This window comes from Hemitrygon akajei, chromosome 4 (assembly GCF_048418815.1).
Source record: "Hemitrygon akajei chromosome 4, sHemAka1.3, whole genome shotgun sequence".
In the NCBI taxonomy this organism is placed as follows: Eukaryota; Metazoa; Chordata; class Chondrichthyes; order Myliobatiformes; family Dasyatidae; genus Hemitrygon; species Hemitrygon akajei.
In genome coordinates, this window is record NC_133127.1 from 77,927,645 (window position 1) to 77,952,727 (window position 25,083).

At 38.5% G+C, this 25,083-nt stretch overlaps 1 protein-coding gene across 2 annotated transcripts in view; it reads left to right on the forward strand.

Moving 5' to 3' along the window:
• The window catches only part of lrba (LPS-responsive vesicle trafficking, beach and anchor containing), an 807,866-nt gene that overhangs the window by 737,807 nt on the left and 44,976 nt on the right, over positions 1-25,083 (forward strand). The window lies entirely within an intron of this gene.

Below are 25,083 nucleotides of genomic sequence, written 5' to 3' on the forward strand. Positions count from 1 at the left end.
ATAAATGTTCAAAACCTTACACGAGAAACAAGAATGATTAAGAAGACCAGGAGTTTTCTTTCAAAGAATGACATAGGATTTCATTTATTTTATATTTTATACCCCCTGCTCTCCACAGACTCAAGGGATTTTGGATTTGTAATATTGTTGAATGTCAAGAGAATCAGTTAGGTTTTTCTTAGAAATGGTCACTGCCCAGCATATGGGAGTTGAGAATGCGACTTGTCACTTAGGAATCCAGGTGTGAACATAGTCCAGGACATCCTACATTTCAACTGAAAATCCTTCATTATCTGAAGAATTGCAGATAGGTTTGAAAACTGCATTTGTTCGTAGACGTTCCCAGGAATGTTCTGGTGGCAGGAGAAACAGTTAAGGAGAGCTGTCCCAGGGATCTAATTTGACATCCTGGGCAAAGACCTCTAGAAAGAATGGTCTTCCTGTGTGCTTCCTGCAGCTTTAGCCAACTGAGAGTTGAATAATTCCCATTGTTTTCAATTTTGTTTGTGGTGATTGATGCAAATACTGGCTTGATATGAAAAGCAGTTGTTCTCAGTTTATCTGTAGAATTCAGATTTTTTATTGCATGATTGAGCCAAGACTCCAATGAATTCTGGAGCTAGGTTGCCCTGATAGAAGCTAAAATCCCTATCATTGAGCAGGTTACTTAAGGAAAAACACACAAGAAAACAATATCTTCAATCATTTTACTGGCAAGTGAGAGTCAATAGGGCAATGGTTGGTTTGGATTTCACTATCTTTCTGTAGGCAGGATTATCCTAGAAAAATTTGCATTTGTCAATAGATACTTGGCAAATGCCAGCATTACAGCTATACTGGAAAAGTATGGACAGAGACATGGCTACTTCTGGAACACATCATTAGTTCAGCAGTCAGATGTTGGTAGAATCCATAGCTTTTGCTGTATTCATTGCCTTCAGTCATTTTCTTGATATCAGTAAATTGCTTGATGACTATTTTTTTAACTAAGTATCTCAAAGGAGTTGAGATGGATCATCCACTTTCAGCATCTTTAGGCATAAATTTTTAGGCTCTGCCATCAGTGAAGTGGCAATATTAATGAAGCTTCTTCCTCCTTTGTATACATTTCCATCATCTTTCATGACTGCAGAACTTTAGATTTAATCCTGTAATGGAGTCATTTGCTTAATTTTGTTTATAATTCTGCTGTATCAGTTTCAATCTGGTTTGACATTTTGGCATGGAAATGCACCCTGGACTTCTACATTTCTTTGGGTTGCAGATTTGATAATAATAGTGAAGTGAGGAATATACTAACCGACCTGTTACAGATTGTAATAGACTATAGCTCAACTGCTGCTATTGGCCCCCCATCATTGTCTGCTCAGTTTTGAGCTAACAGGGTTTTTTTCTGAAGACACCCATTTAACACCATGATAGTGAGACAGAGTACAAAAGAAGGTAGCCTTTAATGTAAGTCTCCACAATGCCTGTGTCTACCATTCACAAGCAGTGCATCCACAGCAGATAAATTGGTAAGAATGAAGTCAAGTAGATTTATCTCCTCATGTTGATCTTATAATATGTTGCAGGTGCAATTTTGTAGCTCTATCCTTTGAGATTGGGTTGTCTTGGTAAGCCACAGTGCTCCTGAGCAAACTGATGATGGCCATCTCCATTTCCCACCAGTCCATGATTCTGCTGCCCCTCTAGAGTTCCTTCCAAGTAATGCTCATATTTGATTGATCAGTTTAGAGGATGGTAGATGATAATCAGTAAGTGGTTTCTATGCCCATCCATAATCTGATGCCATGTGATTAAATGCAACCTTGCAGTCAACATTGAATGCCCTAATTGCAGTTTTCTCCTGAGTATACACTGCAATGCCAGGACAGCTGATGGAAAGGCTGGGATGTAATTTGAAAGAAATGTCATCCTGTTTAAATATACATCCTCAAATGTCTATGAGGAAAGTTTGCAGTGTTGGTTAAATAGGGTACACCATGCGAGTGCTTGAGTTTTCTGAGAATTTATTGTGGCATTTGGCAGAGGTAGCTACTAGGCCATTTCTGAGTGAAACACTCTGATCCCGTCAGCTGCGTAAGTCTAGGGAAGACAATCTCCAGCCCCACCGAACGTGTGAGATTGAGGTGTAAGCCCACCCTGAAACCCCCCGTTTGTGCGGATGCTGCATGATTCGTTACTGTTACAAATAAGTACCATGAAATAATACACAGTACACCACTTACAATTAAATGATTTAGCTTCATAATTCCTAATTTGACTAAAGGGTTAGTAAAGAAAAAGCAAAAAAATAAGAAAAGGGCCTATTTTAATGAAACGGTCTGATGTGCACAAGTTGGAGCTCACAGTTTCCCCTTCACCAATCCTCCTTCGATCTCCCCAGGCTTTGGCGAATCATGGCCCCACTCCAGGTCGTGTCCTACGACCTCTTCTCTCCGGCATCTTCTCCCTTCATCTCCTGCTGAACAAGAGACTCAGCTGATACTGGTGTCAGGCACACAACACAAAAGTACACTCCTTTCATTGGATAGCTCACATTCCAAAGCACCCATTATCTCTAACCATAACCCAAGCACTGCTTCTACAGAAAGGCCATTACGTTAGTAGTGAAACCTTTCCCAGGGTGTTACACTCTCCCCCTACCAAAATTAGTCATGTCCTCATGACAGTGACATTGCTTACCAAGGCAATAGGTGCCACACTCTGTTCCCCCAGTGCTATATAGGCCAGCCTATCTGGTGGTCTGCTGATTCTTTGAGACCTCCTTACCCCATCATCTGCTTCAGGTTCAGACACTCCTTGGGATGCTTCTGGTTTGCATGGCGAGGCCTCTCCAGTGTATCACTCATGCCCTCCAGCAATTCAGACCCCTCTGCCACTTGGCTGAGCCCTGCTTCATCTCTTTCATGGTCCCACTGAAACCCAGTCTATCCACAGATAGTCCCCTCGATTTCACCTGACTCAGTGTGAGAAGGGTGGGAAATCTCTTCCTCAATCAGTAGGGAGTAGGCAAAAGGTAGCAAATACCACACCCACATTTCCTCATCCTCCGAGTCAGTAACCCTTTCAGGGGCGGGGTCCAATCTAACTTCTCTTGCTGTTGGTTCTTCAGTCGCTCTGCATCGCCACAGAGTCATCTTTCTAGCTGTAGGCTCCAAGCTGGACTCTGGGTCAACCCACACCTCTTGTCCCAGAGGCAGAAGGTGGCTGCAATGGAGAACCATGACAGGCCCATGCCCATCTTCTGGTTTCACCCAGAAAACTATTACGTTTGGCATCTGACTTTCCATTACATAGGGCATAGCTGCCCAGTGGTCAGCCAACTTGTGTTTCCCAGATAGGACCAAATTCCTTATTATGACTCGGTCTCCTGGCATGAGTTGGGAGAACCTAACCTTATGATCATACCTCCTCTTACTTCCTTGATTCTGCTTGGCAGCCGTGACCTCAGCTAATTCATAAGCCTTTTTCAGCTCCCTTCTCATATCAGACACATACTTCAGATAAATCTTTGGTAAGATAAGTCTTTGTGTACAGTTGTAGCAGTGTCCAATATGTTGACTCACTTGTTTTTGCTGATTTCCAAGATTCCGAGCATGTCTAGCAAGGTCTGATTAAACCTCTCAGGCTGGGGATCACTCGTGGGTGATAAGGCGTAGTCCTCAATTTCTCAACTCCAAGCATGTTCAGTAACTCATGTATAAGCCTACTCTTGAAATTCCATCCCATCCCTGATCACTGTTTATCTGCCTGGGGAGGCCATAATAAATGAAATACTTCTGCCATAACACTTTGGCTACAGTGGGTGCCTTCTGATCCTTGGTAGGGAAGGCTTGTGCATATCTGGTGCAATGATCCGTGATGACTAAGACATTTGCCATGTTGCTGGCATCTGACTCTGTTGACAAGAAATCCATACACACCAGGCCAAGGGGCCCTGCACTCTGCAAATGGGACAATGGAGCAGCCCTCATTGGCAGCATCTTCTTCCATATGCATCGAATGCACGACTTGCAGTACTCTTTGACCTCCCGCTTCATTTGGAGCCAGTAGAACCGATCTCTGAGCAATCCATAGGTCTTTTCAACTCCCAAATGTCCAAAATCATCAAGAAGTGACTTCAACAGAATCCTCCGATTCTTCTCAGGCAGAATCAGCTGGGAACACTGAGGCCATTCTGGAGGCGATGTGACCCGATTATAGAATCTAGTTCCTCAACTCCAATCTGGGCCATTCTCTCAGTAATGGAGGCACCGCAATGTGTTTTGTCTTCTCCACTTGGGCCATGTCTCCCTTTTTGACCACTGACCAAATGGTACCAATGCCTGGGTCATCTCGCTGAGCAGCTACCATTTCCCCAGGACTCAATTCCGGTAACTAGTTTGTCTTCAGAGCAGTCAGGTTACAGTAAACTTGTGGAATGGCATCATCAGAAGCTCCCAATTGATTTACCGCTCGATCCTGCCCTTGCCTTCCCTCTGCCTTCACCTTGGTGGAAAACTGGCACATGGCTTTCACTCCTAGGGCAGGAGTTCTCTCCCACTCTTCATCCCTGTCCAGCTCTTCATGCGCATGTCGGGACAAAACATCAGCATCAATGTTCCTACTTCCCGGCCAGTACTTCAGCCTGAAATAGTACTTCATGAACCTTCGATAGTACCCACAATCGTAACTTTTCCTACAGCTTTAACAGTACTTAAAATTCAAATTAACAATGCATCAGGGATACGAATGTCTACCCCACTCAACAAGCACACATTCGTTACCAGTAACCCTGTGAATTTGCATCACCACTCAACCCTAGCAGCATCCATAACCATGTGCCGTAATCACTTTACCGGGCAATAGTTTAGCACAGACTTAAACACACAACCTACTGAATCAATGTTCAGCGCAATCTCACAACTTCCTACTAAATCTATCCTGGAAGAGCCCTCACAATTGAAACACTCTGATTCCGTCAGCTGCACAAGTCTAGGGAAGACAACGTCCGGCCCCACCAAATGTGTGAGATTGAGGTGTAAGCCCACCCTGAAACCCCCTGTTTGTGTGGATGCTGCGTGATTCGTTACTGTTACAAATAAGTACCACAAAATAACAGACAGTATATCGCTATACAATTAAATGATTTAGCTTTATAATTCTTAATTTGACTAATGGGTTAGTAAAAAAAAAACAAAAGGGTCGATTTTAATGAAACAGTCCAATGTACACAAGTTGACCTCATGGTTTCCCTTTTGCCGATCCGCCTTCGATCTCCCCGGGCTTCGTCGAATCATGCCCCCACTCTGGGTCGAGTCCTACAACCTCTTCTCTCCGGTGTTTTCTCCCTTCATCTCCCACTGAACAAAAGACCCAGCTCACACACCAGTGTCAGGAACACAACACAAAATCACACTTCCTTCATTGGACGACTCACATTCCAAAGCACCCATTATCTCTAACCATAACCCAAACACTGCTTCTACAGAAAGACCATTACATTAGCAGTGAAACCTTCCCCAGGGTGTTACAAAGACAACCACATTGCCTTGGTTCTAGAATTACACACAGGCCATCATACTTACTTCTCAAGAAAGGTGTCGAGCTTTCAGAGCAATAAACTAGTAGCTTCATAGTCATAACTAGGCTCATGTATAAAGATCACACCTCTTCATCTTGTTCAAGAATCCACCTCTCCAGATTTGACTTGGATCAAATCCCTCATGTATTTGAATTGTGACTCTCTGCTTGGATATTAAGAGAAGATCAGGCCATTTTTATTTTATTTTAATGGTTTAATTATTTCAATGTTTTACTTTGTATTTTCAATACTTTTTTTAAAAAAAGATTTGCAGCAATAGCTGTTGAATTATAGTCCTGACTTTGACAAAAAGCAGAACTCCACCCCCAGTTTGTTTCCTATCCCTGACTGTTAGACATTCTAGAGTGGATTCTCAGCAGCAGACTGCCCCATTCCTAATCACCCCCAATACCTTACCTAACACTTTCTGAGTACACAAAATCAGCTTAATCTGTCCTTTGCTTCCATTCCAGGCAATTGAAGCTAAATTTGGCCCATTATGTGGCAATGTCAAGAGAGATCTATATACAATAGAAAGAGCATGGTGTGAGGTCAGAGCATTAGAGCACTTTTAGAAGTGGAAGGGTATATTGTGAATACACTTGAGAATGTGTATACGTGACTTGAGAATCAAGTTTTGTAAAGAATGTTGAAAGTGGAGGTATGATTTGATTCAATAGAGTGAAACCTGGTGACATTAATGATTGTTTGAGCCTAAATATTTTGAGGAGGACAATCCAAGGTAATGAGTTCAAAGTGGCTTTCTGTCTTTGAATTTCAGATCCATATTCTGCTTTTGTAATTGTTCTTATCTTTCTTGAGGACCTCACTCTTTTCCAAAATATTGTCCATACCAGTCAGTTAAATGTGTGACTTTTCAATTGCATAATATTGAATAAAGAAATAATTAAGTTGTAAAATGTTCAAACATTTATTGATTGCTGTTTCCTAGTTATTTTTAAGTTCAACAATGATTGAGCCTTTTTTGTAAATTTTTAATGAAGCTAAAGATAAGTAGCTAAATAATTGGTCTGTCCTTGTCAATCTGTTCCTTTCCTCTATCAACAAAAGATCAATAGCTAATGTAATTGCTGTTATTTCTTAATAGAAAGTAGCTATTGTTGGTAAATAAATAATTGATGTAGGAAAAATATTATTCAGAATGAGTACCTCACTGGTAGCATTGTACACAGAAAGGGAATGCTGAGTCAGACTTCTGTGATGTATATTCCATTCCTGTACTTGTGCAAAGCCTAGGAGGCATTTCTATGCATTATACAAAGTGTAGACCGTGGAAGAACACCGTTGATTCCAATAGGAAATTTGCAATTTTATGAAAAAGAAAGCATTTTGTGAATTATTTGTTTTGTCATTGTTATTAAGTGCACTTTTACATTTATATAGTGGCCTACTGCAGAAAAAAATCAGAAAATAAAATTTCTTCAGCCATGATTTGCTTGCTAATTCAAGATAGTTCTGCATAAGGAAGTTATTTAATTTTTTTCTTGGTTACCTATAGGTCAGGGTAAATCTGTTTGTTTTTGCTGCATTTAGTCAGTAAGATACCTCCTCGTTTATCAGAAAAGTCAATTAACATTGACTAGAGAGTGAACTTGTGACTCCTTTAAAACTAGATCCTAGAAATTTTAATTGTATATGATTCCATGATAAATTTCTTAGAAATCATTTGCAAAGTATAATCAGTGATTTATTGTAAGGTCAATGAAGCCATGATTTTCCTTCTGGGCCTCCTACAATAGATCTGGTCAGTGGTGTGCAACATGCATGAACGCTCAACTGTTATTTTCATTTGTGCCTCTGGGGCTCAGAACAGTAGAAGCCTCACTTGCTGAAGCAGGCCATCATGTAATGTGAGACCTTTTTCAACATGTTCAATGGACCTGCCTGAGAGAATCCTAATCTATAAAATCAAATGCTAGGCATTGTCTTGTAGTAAATCCACTTTTAAAAAAATCTCTCAGGAATTCTCCCTCGAGTCTCCCAACCAATTCACAACTCTTCTTAACCTTCCCATATATCACAAGACCCAGATCTACAATCTACTTTTTTTGCTTTATGTGCTGGAGCAAGCAGAAGAAAGGTGATTGAATGCATAAAGTGTAAACAATTTATTGTACCTTAGCTCTTGTATCATTAGAATTTTACAACAGTAGAATCTTGAAAGAAACACGTTGACCCAACACCACCTACCCACAAAATGAATTTTTCCAGAAATGAATAATTTCTGAGCCATAATGCAATTGATGCCTCTGTTGAATTACAGTATGGAATCATGTCCTCTGGTTCCCTGTCCCCACTGATCATCCATCACTCATTTACACAAATCATATGTTCCTGCCTTTTTTTCTTCACCCTCATATTCTCTTCAATTTCCCCCCAAATCCTACTGCTCACCTATGCACTAAGGGCAATTTACAGTAGCCATTTAATCAACCAACATGCATGTTTTTGGGATATGGGAGGAAATTGGAGTGCCTGTGGGAAACTCATGAATACGGGAGAACCTGCACCTCTGCTCGGATGGAGCTGAAATCAGAATTGAACCTCTGATCCTGGTCTTGTGTGGCAGTGGCTTTACTAGCTGTGTATTTATGCATGTAACTAATCAATTGATTGTTAACAAAAACAATTAGCATCTTATTGGACCAGCATTTGCCTATTTGAATTTGTCGATATGCCCAATTATATTTCCCTTTCCAGTACCATATTTCCCTTTGCATGCATCAGTTCTCTGAATGATCTGCTCTCCACCCCTAACTGCAGTAGTGTGGCATTCAACCACCTTGGACAAGCCTGGAATTTTCTCTTCATTGTTACTTATCTCCTTTTCAGCATTAAAAGCTTTTAAAAAAACACTTCAACTAAACTTTCAGTCAACTCTTTTAATTCTCCAACAAAGACTGGCCATCTGCTCCTTTTCTATTCTGTGAAGGCACAGGAAGTTTTTTTGAATTAATTGCTTGTTCAAATCAGCCAAAGTCCTTATTTCTGGTTTCTATCCAATGATGACTTCTGGAAGATGTATTTGTGGGGACTTTGGTTGTCTGAACTGCCTGCCAACATTCTCTATAGCAGTTTTACGTGACATAGTGTCATTTAGATGAGGCACTAGAGAGCTGCTAATCATTATGGAACAGTACTGCTGCATGAATTAGGGAAGAATAAAGGAGTAAATTAGAAAGCCTGAAAATAATTGCATTATACTCTACTTTCCAGCATTGTGTAATTGAAAATTGATCTTTTTCCAGACAAAAAGCTGATACTAGCCTTTTTATATCAATTGAAGGCCAAGCATTTCCTGCCTCCTTCCACCAGCCACTTGAAGCTCTGGCATGATTTTTGAGTCAGGTGTATGGGATGATGTCATTCTCTATGTGACAGTCCTTGCAAGAGAATTTGGACTACATGGTCATTAGAAGTTCCTTAGACAATGTGGCCCCCACACACTGATCCAATCTAACCTGTGTGATCCTGCCTCCATTTCCTCTGATACTGATTATTTCTCTCTTCTTTACCTGGTCTAACATTCTCAGCTGCTTTCCTAAGCTAACAATCTTTCCATTTCACTCATCCTGTCTTTGTCCCAAACGAACTACTGGCTTCCCACTAGCCACATACATCCCACTCAATACAAACCTGTGAAAAGATCACCTCAGACTTGCCACGTATGCCCCTTTCCACTCCACAATTAAAATGGAAATAAAATTGCCTGGGATCATCTCATTACAAGTATATTGCACTGCATTTCAATACCATCTATCACATATTTTTAGATTTTATCAAATTCAGTGTACAATATAACACATTTTTGGTTACTCTTTTCAGTATATTTTGGTGTAATGTGCATGAGTTAATTGGTCGTTCAGTTTTCACCGTCATTTAATTATGAATAAAACTAGTGAAAAGCAATACTCCTATAAACAGTCCAACAGAGCATTTGCTTTTTTCAATATAACAAGCTCTGTACTCCTAGGGTATCTAATTATCTCCTATTACCTACCTAATACTTTGCCTTTATTTTGAAGTTAATCCTTACTACATCTTTATCTATTCATACATTGAATATGTCATATTTTTCCAAGTAACTTTAAATCCATGTTAGGCTTTCTGATAGTTTCCCTACTAGCTTCTCTACTAGCAAAGTAAAAATTAGGGTCCAAAATATTTGAATTTTGGATTGCTTTAAATAATGGATTTGTGTAAACTATCCTCCATTGCAAGGGACATCTCGTGTAACAAATGATTGTATGTATGAGTCTACAGCATACAGGTTGTAGAAATGAACTGCAGTGATCATCACTACATATCAAGTGTAAACAATTACCCTAACTGGTACTCTCTTATAACACAGTGAATGTTAATGAAGAATCATCTATTGTGTCAAACAAGAGAATATCACCATAATGGTAAATAATTATTGAAAATAAATGCACCAAGTTTGAGATAAAAGTTAATTCCACACTTCTGTCTTAAGATGGTTAGTGCTTTGAGTTTAGTAATAGGCATGATCTAACCACTGGAGCCAACTGGATGTAATTAGGGTCTCAATGCTGGATATGTTGGCCTAGGGGAGGTTCTAGTATTGGTGCCCTTATCCCTTTAACAGATTTGGAGGATTTTGTAAAGAAGAATTGGTCATATCTTTCTAGTGCCTTGGGCTGTTTTAGATGGTCCAAGTGTTAGAACTGTATAAGAGGACACAGATCACTGTGCCAGGTCTGAAATCTTAAGCTTCAAACTCTCTTTGAGTTAATTGCACTGAAGAAAATGAATTTTATTGTCTTGTGTCACCTCTGAGAGGTGACTCCTGAGAAGCAGAAAGTGGTCCATATTTTCCATGGTTCTGCCAGTTATTATCAGAGGCCAGTACAATAGCTAGAGCTGGTAAAGGACCTGTGCCTTGTGGATGTTAAATATAAGGCTTATGCTTTGTATCTCATGTTACTTATAACTCATGTTCTTTTCTGTTCAATAGTTCTCCCAACATTTGTTATTCAATGTATATACATGTAGGTAATACAGTCTGGAATGATTGCCATTCTCTCTTCTTTGGTTAAGCGACTTTTTAAAACATATCCATTTGACCAAGCTTTTACATCCTTTTCTTTGGTTCAGCATTCATTTTGATTATGCTCTTCTGAATATCATGAGCAATTATATAAATGCATGATAATGTCATAGAGTTTTGACAAAGAAGTTCTTATATTCCTAGTATTAATAAAAAAAGGTGTGACTTGAGTGTTAATAACTTCGTGTGACTTCGATCTGATAGGCTACTTGTATATTATAGTGTTTCTTTTTAAAAAAAATTTTTGCTCAGCATAACAAAACTTTCAATTTCCAGATACATTTACACTTACATTTCTTCCCTTCATAGATATCAGCTATCAGAACACTTCCATCAAAATATAGGCATCACGACAACATCCTATACAAAAGCCCTTATTAGTATAGCAGGCAGGTTTGCATCTACATACTGCAGAAAAGGTTGCCATGTTTTATGAAAACTATTTGTTTTTGAGTGTACCATACATGTCAAAAAGTCCAAAGGAATTTATTCCATGATTAATTTATGCCAACCAAAAAATCCAGGAGCCTTATTGGATATCCAACAAAGTAAAATGTTCTTCCTCGCACAAAAATTCAGGATGTTAAAAAGTTTTTTCTGATGTGCATTAATAATACAACTGCTGGGTAAGCCTAAGAGAAAAGACACTGGGTCCAGTTCAAGCTCCATCTTCAGAATCTTTTCCATTTCACCCAAAATATCACTCCAGAATGCCTGAAGTTTGGGACATCCAAAACAGTGGGTGAAAGTTCCAGTATTTACTTTACATTTAGAACACATTGGAGAAACCCTCGACTTAAATTTCAAGAGACGATCTGGAGTCAGGTGGGCTCTATGCAGAATTTTGAGTTGCAATGCTTTAGTTCTATTACAAACTGAAATCTTCTTTGCATTTTCACAGATGTCCTCCCATGTTTCAGCTGTAATTTCTACTCCCAGCTCTTCCTCCCAGACCCTTCCCAGCTGCTCAGCCTCTCCACAAGAACATTCCCTCAGGATGCTGTAGAAAGTACTAATGGAGACTTTACCCTTAGAACAAAACACCCTCTTTTCTATGTCAGAACTATAGAAACCAGTTAACAATGATGTTTTTTTCTGTATATAATCTCTTATCTGAAAGAAACGAAAAATATCCTTGTTGGGTATGTTAAATTTCTGTACTATTTGACTAAAAGACATCATTGTTCCTTCAACAAACAAATCTCCTAGATAGAAAATACCCTTAGATATCCAAAGTTTAAATCCAGAATCCATTATGCCAGGCTGAAAATCTGGACTGCTGGTTATTGGAGTGAAGGGTGATATTTTCCTTGCCCTCAATTTGTTGCACCGCCCTCCAAGCCCTGACTGTATTAATTATATAACCATATAACAATCACAGCACGGAAACAGGCCATCTCGGCCCTCCTAGTCCGTGCCGAACTCTTAATCTCACCTAGTCCCACCTACCCGCACTCAGCCCATAACCCTCCACTCCTTTCCTGTCCATATACCTATCCAATTTTACCTTAAATGACACAACTGAACTGGCCTCTACTACTTCTACAGGAAGCTCATTCCACACAGCTATCACTCTCTGAGTAAAGAAATACCCCCTCGTGTTTCCCTTAAACTTTTGCCCCCTAACTCTCAAATCATGTCCTCTCGTTTGAATCTCCCCTACTCTCAATGGAAACAGCCTATTCACGTCAACTCTATCTATCCCTCTCAAAATTTTAAATACCTCGATCAAATCCCCCCTCAACCTTCTACGCTCCAATGAATAGAGACCTAACTTGTTCAACCTTTCTCTGTAATTTAAGTGCTGAAACCCAGGTAACATCCTAGTAAATCGTCTCTGCACTCTCTCTAATTTATTGATATCTTTCCGATAATTCGGTGACCAGAACTGTACACAATATTCCAAATTTGGCCTTACCAATGCCTTGTACAATTTTAACATTACATCCCAACTTCTGTACTCAATGCTCTGATTTATAAAGGCCAGCGTTCCAAAAGCCTTCTTCACCACCCTATCTACATGAGACTCCCACCTTCAGGGAACTATGCACTGTTATTCCTAGGTCTCTCTGTTCCACTGCATTCCTCAATGCCCTACCATTTACCCTGTATGTTCTATTTGGATTATTCCTGCCAAAATGTAGAACCTCACACTTCTCAGCATTAAACTCCATCTGCCAACGTTCAGCCCATTCTTCTAACCGGCATAAATCTCCCTGCAAGCTTTGAAAACCCACCTCATTACCCACAACACCTCCTATCTTAGTATCATCGGCATACTTACTAATCCAATTTACCACCCCATCATCCAGATCATTTATGTATATTACAAACAACATTGGGCCCAAAACAGATCCCTGAGGTACCCCGCTAGTCACTGGCCTCCATCCCGATAAACAATTATCCACCACTACTCTCTGGCATCTCCCATCTAGCCACTGTTGAATCCATTTTATTACTCCAGCATTAATACCTAACGACTGAACCTTCTTAACTAACCTTCCATGTCAAAGGCCTTGCTGAAGTCCATATAGACTACATCCACTGCCTTACCCTCGTCAACATTCCTCGTAACTTCTTCAAAAAATTCATTAAGGTTTGTCAAACATGACCTTCCACGCACAAATCCATGCTGGCTACTCCTAATCAGATCCTGTCTATCCAGATAATTATAAATACTATCTCTAAGAATACTTTCCATTAATTTACCCACCACTGATGTCAAACTGACAGGTCTATAATTGCCAGGCTTACTTCTAGAACCCTTTTTAAACAATGGAACCACATGAGCAATACGCCAATCCTCCGGCACAATCCCCGTTTCTAATGACATCTGAAAGATCTCCGTCAGAGCTCCTGCTATCTCTACACAAACTTCCCTCAAGGTCCTGGGGAATATCCTGTCAGGACCCGGAGATTTATCCACTTTTAAATTTCTTAAAAGCGCCAGTACTTCCACCTCTTTAATTGTCATAGGTTCCATAACTTCCTTACTTGTTTCCCACACCTTACACAATTCAATATCCTTCTCCTTAGTGAATACCGAAGAGAAGAAATCATTAAAAATTTCTCCCATCTCCCTCGGCTCCACACATAGCTGACCACCCTGATTCTCTAAGGGACCAATTTTATCCCTCACTATCCTCTTGCTTTTAATATAACTGTAGAAACCTTTCGGATTTACTTCCACCTTATTTGCCAAACCAAACTCATATCTTCTTTTAGCTTTTCTAATCTCTTTCTTAAGATTCCTTTTACATTCTTTATATTCCTCGAGCAATTCCTTTACTCCATGCTGCCTATATCTATTGTAGACATCCCTCTTTTTCCGAACCAAGTTTCTAATATCCCTTGAAAACCATGGCGTTTTCAAACCTTTAACCTTTCCTTTCAACCTAACAGAAACATAAAGATTCTGTACCCTCATAATTTCACCTTTAAATGACCTCCATTTCTCTATTACATCCTTCCCATAAAACAACTTGACCCAATCCACTCTCTCTAAATCCCTTCGCATCTCCTCAAAGTTAGCCTTTCTCCAATCGAAAATCTCAACTCTAGGTCCAGTCCTGTCCTTCTCCATAATTATATTGAAGCTAATGCTATTGTGATCACTGGACCCGAAGTGCTCCCCAACACATACATCTGTCAGCTGACCTATCGCATTCCCTAACAGGAGATCCAACACTGCCCCATCTCTAGTCGGTACTTCTATGTATTGTTGCAAAAAACTATCCTGCACACATTTCACAAACTCTAAACCATCCAGCCCTTTTACAGAATGAGCTTCCCAATCTATGTGTGGAAAATTAAAATCTCCCACAATCACCACCTTGTGTTTACTACAAATATCTGCTATCTCCTTACACATTTGCTCTTCCAACTCACGCTCCCCATTAGGTGGCCTATAATACACTCCTATCAGTGTTACTACATCTTTCCCATTCCTCAATTCCACCCAAATAGTTTCCCTAGAGGATCTCTCTAATCTATCCTTCCAAAGCACCGCCATAAGATTTTCTCGGACAAGCAATGCAACACCTCCTCCTCTGGCCCCTCCTATTCTATCACACCTGAAGCAACTAAATCCAGGAATATTTATTGGATTGTGACAATATTCCTTAACTAGTTTCATCTTATTGAGGAAGAGCAAATTAATAAGAGGGCATTTTGCTTGTGAAGCTTCAATGTCTAGCCAAATTGAGGAGGGGTCCCTGCAAACCCAGTCGACCACATAAGATAAAAAGGAATTTAATTGATATTTTTTGATATTTGGAAAATCCAGACCCCCCTAGACTACTGGGAAGCTGTAACTTAGACATTTTAATACAGGGTCTTTTTTTATTCCAGATGAAAGAAACAAACCAGCTGTTTATTTTTTTAAGTATTTGTTGGGTAAAAATGACTGGAATCATTCGTGTTGGGTAGAGCAGACGAGGAAGAATATTCATTTTGAGCAAGGATATAAGGCCAAGCCAAGAAATGGGAAGAGTGCTCCATCGCTCAAAATCCTGTTTGATTTTGTCAAATAACTGTGTAAAGTTAGCTTTGAGCAATTGATCAAACAGGTGTGATAAATATGCCTAAGTAAACAAAACCTGTCTGCAACCATTTAAAGGGGGAAAACACCCTGGGTGTTAGGTACCTGCTGCAGATTTCCCAGAGACATAGCCCCTGATTTAGTTATGTTGATTTTATAACCTGAAAAGGCACTAAATTAATTGATGCATTGTGTAAGTTGTATAACCCTGATATAGCAGGGTTTGATAAGAAAATTAGAACATCATCCGCATTCAAAGTAATATTATGTGACTTTAGTCTTATGTCTGGAGCAGATATTTTGGCATCTCGCTGAATAGCCTCAGCCAATGGCTCGATCACTAATGTGAAAAATAGTGATAATAAAGGGAAGCCCTTCCTCAGAATACTAAAATTATCTGACCTAATACCATTAGTCAGCCAAAGGGTCATTATAAAGAACTTTCACCCATTTAATAAAATTATTGCCCAAACCAAATCGTTCTAAAGTGGAATAAAAGACACGGCCATTCAACACGATCAAAGGCCTTTTCTGCATCTAAGGAAACCACCAAGCTGTCCACTGCCTGTTGCTGACGTGCCTGAATCACATTAAGAAATCTTCTGATATTGTTAGATGATCTACGGTCTTTTACAAAACCTGTTTGATCCTCTTTTATGATAAAAGCTAACATAGTTTCTAATCGCAACGCTAAGGTTTTAGATAAGATTTTAAAGTCAACATTTAACAATGAAATAGGCCTGTAGGAGGCACAATCTTCAGGGATCTTTCCTTTCTTAAGAATTATGGAGATATTAGCTTCTCTCAGTGATGGTGGGAAAAGACCACAATTAAATGCATGATTGAACATGTTTAGCATAGGCTCTGATAATAACCCTGTGGACACTTTATAGAATTCATTAGTGAGTCCATCAGGACCAGGGGCCATCCCACTTTGGAGCTGTCTCACAACTTCCTGTATCTCATGTATAGATAACGGAGCATTGAGGAGGGACTCTTGTTCAGAGGAAATGCCTAGGAGATCTAAATTCCTGAAAAAGAACTCCATCCTAGATTGTCCATCATTACATTGCTCAGATTGATACAATTTAGAATAAAAATTCTTAAACACAACATTAATAATTTTAGAATTACTAGTGAGGGCTCTTGTCCCATCCCCAATTGAAGCAATAGTCTGAGAGGCATTTTGTTTTTCTAGCTAAGTAAGCCAAATACCTATGTGGTTTTTCACCATGTTCAAACAATCGTTTAGCAAATGTCAATTTTCTTTTGGCTGCTTGTGTGAGTAAAGAGTTTAGTGTGCAGCGTAGGGCTGTGATATTCTGTAACTTGGCTGCAGAAGGCTTATTAATATAATCCTTTTCAGCTGCCGCAAGCCTTGCTTCCACTAGGCACTTCTGTTCCGCAGCTTGTCGCTTCTTACTAGCAGAGCAGGTGATAATTAATCCCCTTGCATAGGCCATAGGTTTTCCAGAGTATTGATGGACTACTCGCTGACTTGGAATTAATAGATAGGAAAGTTTTGATTTTGGAAGTAAAGTAGTCTATAAATTTATTAACTTTTAGAATAAAAGGATTCAGCTCCAATGTCTAGATCGTGCTGAATTATCTTTGGGCTTACGTAATATTTAAATATACTGCTGCATGGTCAGAAATAGCGATATTTCCAGTTGTGCAGAATACAACTAAATCTAGGAGCGTTTTGGGGGTTAGTAAAAAGTCTATTCTGGTGTAATACTTGTGTGGATTAGAAAAAAATGTGAAGTCTTTGTCTGAGGGATGTAACAACCTCCAGATATTCACAAGTCCTAGTTCTCCACATAAACCCATGATTTGTTTGGACTGTGAGGAGAGCAATGGGGGACCACTATGCACTTTGTTCATCATTGGGTCCATGAGACAATTAAAATTCCCACCTACAATAATGTTTTGTATTGAAAAGCTTGTAAGTTTGGAAAAAGCATCTATTAGGAATTTGAGAGGATGAGCTGGAGGACAGTAAACATTGAGAATACCATATTCCTTTCCATATATTGAAGCCTTAACAATCACAAATCAACCATACTTATCCTTAATGAAGTCTAAAAAACAGGTTTTCTTAAAGTCTTGCCAATCATCTTGATGATGTCTTGACCACATGACCAACTGCTGACCAATCACCATCCTACAATAATTAAATGTAAGGTGTGGGAGCCTTGCTTATACATGGATGCCTTTGTAAGAGGCAAGGAAAACTGTTACAAAAATGATTATTTTCTGGAGAGTTGATATTTTTCTATACTAGCTCAAGAAAATAGATTCTTAGCTTTTAATTCAGGGTAAATCCTTTCCATGTTGCATTAAAGAAAGGAAATGAAGTCATAGCACAGATTGACAATTGCATTTTCCATTGCTGATAATGGAGCTATATGTCAAAGTGCCCATAAATTTCACTATTGTCAAAGTATATGAAATTGAAAGTGTAATGGAACAGTTATAGCATCTTCTGTAGAAAACAATGTTGAAATTTATCTTAATGCGATTTAATTTGCTTTTGGTTTTGTAGTAATGAAACAAGCAGTCCCTGATGGTTAATGTATGAAGGTGGTGATCTTTGTGAGGAAGAAATTCTGACTAACATAATAGTTGAGTCTCTGAAGTCGAGACCTATTCAGCAAGGTCCTTTGGATATTTAGCAACTGGGTAAACCGTGCCTCCAGTGAGAAACAATGCCATTCACAAACATTCAAAAGCATTTAAAATGTTTTAAAGATATCATACTATTAAAAGCTACAGGTTTTTAAATCATATAAGTGTACATTTAAAGCAATTAGAATACCTGAAAATAATTGAGTACTTTTAATACATTTTGTAAATCCATTTATTGAAAACATGGAAATGATCTGAAAATTGGCTATCTTGGAAACATTCCTGTCATTGAAATTGAATGCATTTGATAAACATTTAGCAACCATATTTCCCAGTGTACCTGCTGGGAAATCCATGAGAAATCTAGCCATGGAGCACAATCAGAAAGGCAGTGGAAGTTCAAAAGTAGCACTCAAAGGTGTTTTGAATTGTCAGTCTGAATCTCTTTCTAAAGAAGACCATATTCTAAATTCAATTTACTTACAATACCCATCCTGTCCCATTTATATGTGACAATATTGGTCTTTTGCCAATCAGAGGAATACAGTCGGCCCTCCTTATCCACAAGTTCCGCATGCGCGAATTCAACCAACCGCGAATCGAACCCAGAAGTGATCTTCCAGCACTCGTTGTTTGAGCATGTACAGACATTTTTTCTTGTCATTATTCCCTAAACAATGCAGTATAACAACTATTTACATAGCATTTACATTGTATTTGGTATTATAAGTAATGCAGAGTTGATTTAAAGTATACGGGAGGATGTGCGTGGTTATCGTGGATCGAGATTTAAAAAATCTTAAGTTCTCTTACTAAGTAAGTCAGAACAGCTACATCCAGTATTATTTAGCGTCAGTTAGTCAAACGTTTGTCTTAGAAAATAGTATGTGTTACCTTTCTATGCATATTAAAACACTTAAGAAACGTATGTATTTCAATAATTAAACCACTGCGTTGCTTAATAATAATTGTAGCTTTCATCGGGGCAGGGCCTTTCTCACTTTATCCTTTAAGATTGTTCTGATCGTTGACTGACTGTAGTCTAACGCATTTCTAATGACCAATGGCGTTTCACCTCTTTCCGATTACTTTATTATTTCCACTTTATTTTCAATCGTGATCGTGATTATTTTCGTGAACAGAAACACGGCGGATTCAGAGCTCCGCTGGGTCCTAAAGACCACCGCTCTGGGACAGGTTAAATAAGGTCCACTGTAGTGAAACAGGTTAAATAAGGGACTTGGGCATCCACGTTTTTTGCTATCTGCGAGGGATCCTGGAACCAATCCCTCGCCGATGAGGAGGGCTGACTGTATTCTTATAGATTTTTCTACAACAGTTTGCCAAATAGAATGGCCTACCAATAAAATATTGTTACATTTTATTTGCTGGGCCATGTACAGAATGAGGTATAAATTGAAGTATGTAAAATTGCATGACTTTAATACATTGTTTTGTCCAAACTCTGTAATTAGTTGATTCCCTGAATGAGAGATATTCTGATTAGGCTCTGCCTTAACTGGTATGTGTCTTCATTGCAGCAGCTTGAATGAAGAGCATAGCACAGTTGGTGACAAAGATGGTTTGGTGCTTCAATACAGCACTTTTAACGTGAAGGAATAAGGAAGCAAAATTCTGAGAAAGGGCATGTGTGGAGTGGGGAATTGTAGGAACAGCAGGGCAAATGATTCACTATTTTGGGGTCTCAAAATATGTGCAGACCCAGCTATTTTCCCTTTATCTAGAAAGAGTGGAGATGTACTTTATAGCCAGTGTTGCAGGAGAGAACATGGAACACAGAAACATGACAATGTGCGAAGCAAAGAATTGGTCCAGCTGCTGCCAGTCATTCAAAACAGTTGTGAGTTTACTGTGTTGTTATGGGCGACTATAGAGGTATTGTACAAAGATACAGTTAAAACTTTAAAAAGGCATTTCAATCCAATGCTGTCAGAAATCTTTGAAATGTGTAGGTTTGGTAAATGCAGAAGGGACTAGAAAAGCAAATTGGTGTGTAATTCATTGGTTAAAAAAATGGGCAAAGAATATCACATTGAATGTGTAATTTTCAGGCTTTAATAGAGGGCTTGTGGGACTAGTTGAAATTACATTGTAGACTTGATGCTCAGGCAAGTATGTTAGAAATCCACTGGTACATAAATGGAACTTAAAAATGTGTGCCACTTTTGCCCAGAACATATGTTGGATCTGTGAGTAATCTTTTGGAGGCAATGATGGTGATGTGCCTTTCTAGAAAGCAAATTGGGCATGAAATAAGATCTTGAGGAGTAATGGAAAATTTGCTAAGGTGGATGTGTGTTTTTCAATACTTGATGATAAAGATTCAAACCACATTTATTATCAAATAATGTATAAATTATACACCTTGAAATTTGTCTACTTACAGGCAGCAACAAAGCAAAATACTCAAGTAACCCAATTTTTAAAAAGGCCAAAAACCACTGCACAGAGAAAAAGAGGGAAAAAATAACACACATCTCATGCAAACAATAGAAGCAAGCCAACAGCATCCCGAACCAGACTGAGTCCCAGATCCACTCCCTGAACAGTTGTAGGCCCAAGCCTAGCCTCAGTCCCCAGTTTCCACACCAGTGGGGCAGAAACGCACAGCAGCTCGCTCAGTTCACAGCCTCGGTGCAGCAGAGAAAGGAATGAACATTCACAGGACAGCAAGCAAAATCTGCCCAATCCTTGCCCCCGGTCCCGATACTCAGGCTTTCAGTCTGGCTGTGCTGGTGTTTAAATTGTCCAAGCACCAAGTAGTGCCATGTTCCAGGATCCAGATCCAGGTGCCCTAATATGCCTGGGCCGCCCCCGCCCGGAGCCATTCTCGATCACACCAAATCGGCTCAGCACTTCCTCGCACTAGGTTAGGTGGATGGGCATTGAAACTCTTCCATGTCGACTCCTCTCCAAATCGCGCACACTATCTCTGGCAACAATACAAACTCTGTCTCTGTGTGCACTTCACAATGTCCCAGCATGGCTCATCCCCCAAGCCAGCCTCACCTCCACCTGCCTCCTCACTATCTACGGTGATAGTTCACTACAATTTGCTTCATGAAAGATGTTATAAGAAATGTTTTTAGTCAATTCTCTTGCCTTATGACGTACCAGTAAGCTGTTGAACCGTCTTCGGTAGCGCCACCTTAAACCGGATAAAGTGTTTATGGTCAACATAAATGATCTTTAAGTACAAATAATAACTGACATAGGTTTGAAACTCTCATTAATGAATTTAGAAGCAAATATTCGGCATAGCTTCATTGGTCCATTACAATTCTATGAGAGTATTTGTGTTATAAGAATCCAGTGCGAGGGCATTGAAAAACAATTGCCAGTCATTGAGTCTATCTGGTCAAAATTACCGTTGTTGATGGATAGAAACTATTTATGGGGCACTGCATTGTTATTGGATTCTCATTCATTCTGAGAGTGAGGCAACCAAAGTCTTACTGTGATCCTTGGTACAATACCAACAAGACGTGCAGCAACATGGTCCAAATGAAGCTCAAATTTGCATCATTGGAGAGGCAAGCCTATTTGTTGTCAACCCAGATAAGTTTCTTGAGCACTTAACCAATAGATGAAGGAGAAGCTGTGAAAGATGGAACAAAATGGGCCATCAGTACAGATCTGACATTCCTTCATCTCAGCAGTTTTGATACATTAAGTGATTGTGTTGGTTGTGATCTTCATGGCAAGTAAAATTCTGAGATTCTTCTGGGGCTAAGTAGTGACCTTTAAAGGAGCCACTGAAGATGTGCAATATCCTTATCCCCCATTCAAGATTGATTTGGAGATGAGTCAGGTCCATAATACCCCAGCAATTTGTCTCATGCCTATACACAAGTAAATCAAGAGCCAAAGATTCTAATAACTACATGAGAAAACAAACCATAAGCATTGATTACTGTATGAGATGAAGTCAGCCCCTAAGATGTTGCTTTCAGGTACAGGCAAAATGGTGCAAGAGATCCTAACAAGTCTATAGAATCAGAATAACATGTTTCCTAAAATGGTTCAGAAACACTTGAAGGTGTTGGACAAGGTTCTCCACAGTTTATGAAAATGCAGAAAATGCAGCACCATCTTAAACCGGATAAAGTGGTTATGGTCAACATGAATGATCTTTAAGTACAAATAATAACCGACATAGGTTTGAAACTCTCATTAATGAATTTAGAAGCAAATATTCGGCATAGCGTCATTGGTCCATTACAATTCTATGAGAGTATTTGTGTTAGAAGAATCCAGTGCAAGGGCATTGAAACAGAATGTGTGGGTTATCTTGTAACTTGAACTTGTTTATCAAGGAATCAGAATAGACTGCTACCACCAAATACACTCCGGTCCTGAATATAAATTCAATTTTATGATATGCAGTTGATTTTTATTTCCTCCTGAAGCACCCCGATGAGCCACTCGTTTGCATAATCACAATCTCTAAAGTGTCTGAGTTTAATTACTGGAAGCCTAAAATTTGGCTTTGGTGACAGATATTTACAGATAGCTCAAAAAAGAGCTGCAGTTTCAGAGTCACACAGAGATCCCAATGGAACTGCAACCCTGAAGACATCAGTGGCAATAATTAATTTCTTAAATCTTCATTCTCTGTACATATCCTTGCTCACCAGGAAACTGTGCTGAGAAGTCCCCTGAAATGTTCTATTGATTTGAAAAACTGGTTTGTGCACCCCAAATTTGTTTCCTGTACAGGCTTTGCTCTATGCTGGGAGCACAAATTCCTTTTAATCAGTTCTGTATGTCAGGGAAAATGCAATATCAAATATCAAGTTAATGTAAAGCAATGTAGGTAATTTGGTGTGCTTGTATTGGAATAAAGTTCTCTGTCTTTTCCTACAGAATATGTATTAGTTTCTAAATTATATCTACCTAAAGTGAATTTAAATGTTCTGTAAAACATTTCGTGTTTGTAATTTGAGAATGAAAAATATTTTTCCCCAAAAGCTAAAAATGAAATGGGTGTCAATTTCTATTATATACAATATAGAAAAATGTTCTATGGTACTTTGATTTCAGTGTTCATGAGATGTATCCTTCTGTTTAATATTAATCACTAAATTGCATGTCATACTTTAGTATACTGTACTCATAATCTGGAAACGTAATATATTTTAAGCATTCCAATTTATCAGTAAGTTGCCTACTTTTTAAACATAAAAGAATACAAGCTATTGGTTGAAAAGCTAATACTTGAATCAAAAGTTGAATGTGCCCATTTTCATGCTATGAATAAAATTATATAATCATTGGCAATGCTTTTAATTTCATACAAAGTGGACTGTAGTAGAAAATTTCTGCACTTGACATTTCAATACTTGGTTATATCCTGTTATATTTTTCAGCACTTGGCTTTCACAAGAACATTTTAGGTAGTTATTTACTATGTTACCACAATTCATTCTGTATTAGTGGACTCCTAAATATTGGTAACTTCACTCAAACGCATCACAAACAGGAAAAAACTGGCAAGGCTCTTGCAATTCTGCTGTATTAAATTACAGTTGGCTTTGGAAAACTTTCCTTTTACAGAACTAGCAGAGCATTTAGTTGGTGCCTATTTTAATCGCAGCAGTCAAGACTTGCTGACTCTAGCCTTGCAATATCCTTAGAACTGTAAAGATTACCTCCATTAACTGAGCCACTTAATTGTTGCCAATGGTGTAGTCTCGGTGTAAATGCACAAATGTGAGGCAATGTTACTTGACGTCAAATGTATACATCTGCTTTGTAGCCCTATAGATAAATCCATATCATAATGGAAGGATGCTTAAATGTAGAGTTCTGTGTTTAGAGGTAACTAATGTCATTGCCTTGGTTACCATTTAATGTTTTTTTAATTGAAAGTTGCAAACAATCATTTTAAGTATTGGTCTAGCATAATTCAGCATATTATCCACCATTTCATGCCTTTGTTTAAATATCACCAGTGCTTCTTGTCAGCATTTGAAATGAACATAGCTAGTTTCTTAGTGCTCGACTTCAAACATTTCTATTGTGAAACCTTTGAGGTTATTATTAGGCATGTACATTCCAGACTGGTCTTTTTAAAGTTATATACAAATCATATGTAGCATTTAAGTGAATGCATGTGTGCAATGATATGTATTCCTGTGCAGAGCACTTTTCTACATCCTGATTGGATTGAAATCATTATTTAACCCTTGTTTCAAATACATATAAATATACGAAATGTAAAACCAGATGCCCCCCTTTTAAAGACTATAACATTTTGAATTTTGTAAGGCCTCAAAAATGAATGGACACCATTGAACTAGTTGAAGATGATGGATAAAAGATTGTTAGGAAAAGATAATTCATTTCACTGCTAAATATAGTATATTAAATGTGACTTGGATCTTTTAATCTCCACTAGCGGATTCAATGACTATATAGAGGTCACCATTTAGAGTTGAGTGATTCACCAGAAGAAAGAAAATCACAGATAAGGAAAACAAATGCTTTTCTAGATTGGTGTATGCTCTCATCTGCCATTTGGGAGGTAGTGGCACTAGTGAAGAGAGGAAGTGAAAGAACCATAGGTAGTTGAAACCATTTACTTTTTATTTTTCTGGATGGTAAGTGATGTACAGGTAGGATATAAAGCAGTGAATGAGGAAGTTAAAATAACATAACATCAAAGGAAAGCATTTCCTTTTCCTCAATCTTAAAAACATGCATTATCCACTGTTATAGCCAAGATTTCTCCATCTACATAAAAGGCTGCAGATACTGACCACGGTAACATTTTCTGTGACATCAGTAAGATCTTTTTGCAATTAAAAGATTATTTATTTTACAGATGCTGTGGCTAAGATATATTTGCTTGTCAAAATCATTGCACAGAAATGGTCCCAAAGCACTGTCGATCTTTTTAATCTCCTCAAATCAAAGAATTATGTACTTGAGTATTTATTATCTCATCCTTTACAGCTATCTACTCCAGTTGTTTGATTTTTTTTCTCTGAAAATTTATTAGCTCTCACTTTCTATGTTAAATATGTGATAGGATAAAAAAACTACTGTATTGGGATAATAGAAGATCTAATATTCTAATAATTCATATATGATGTGAATGTTAGTAAGATGTATCTAGAAATCATTAAATCCATTCATTATCTTCTCAGGACATGGTGCAGAATATTGTTTTAATAAAATAAAATTTCATTAGTAGGTCATGAAATACAATATATTCATCTAAAATTGAGTTAA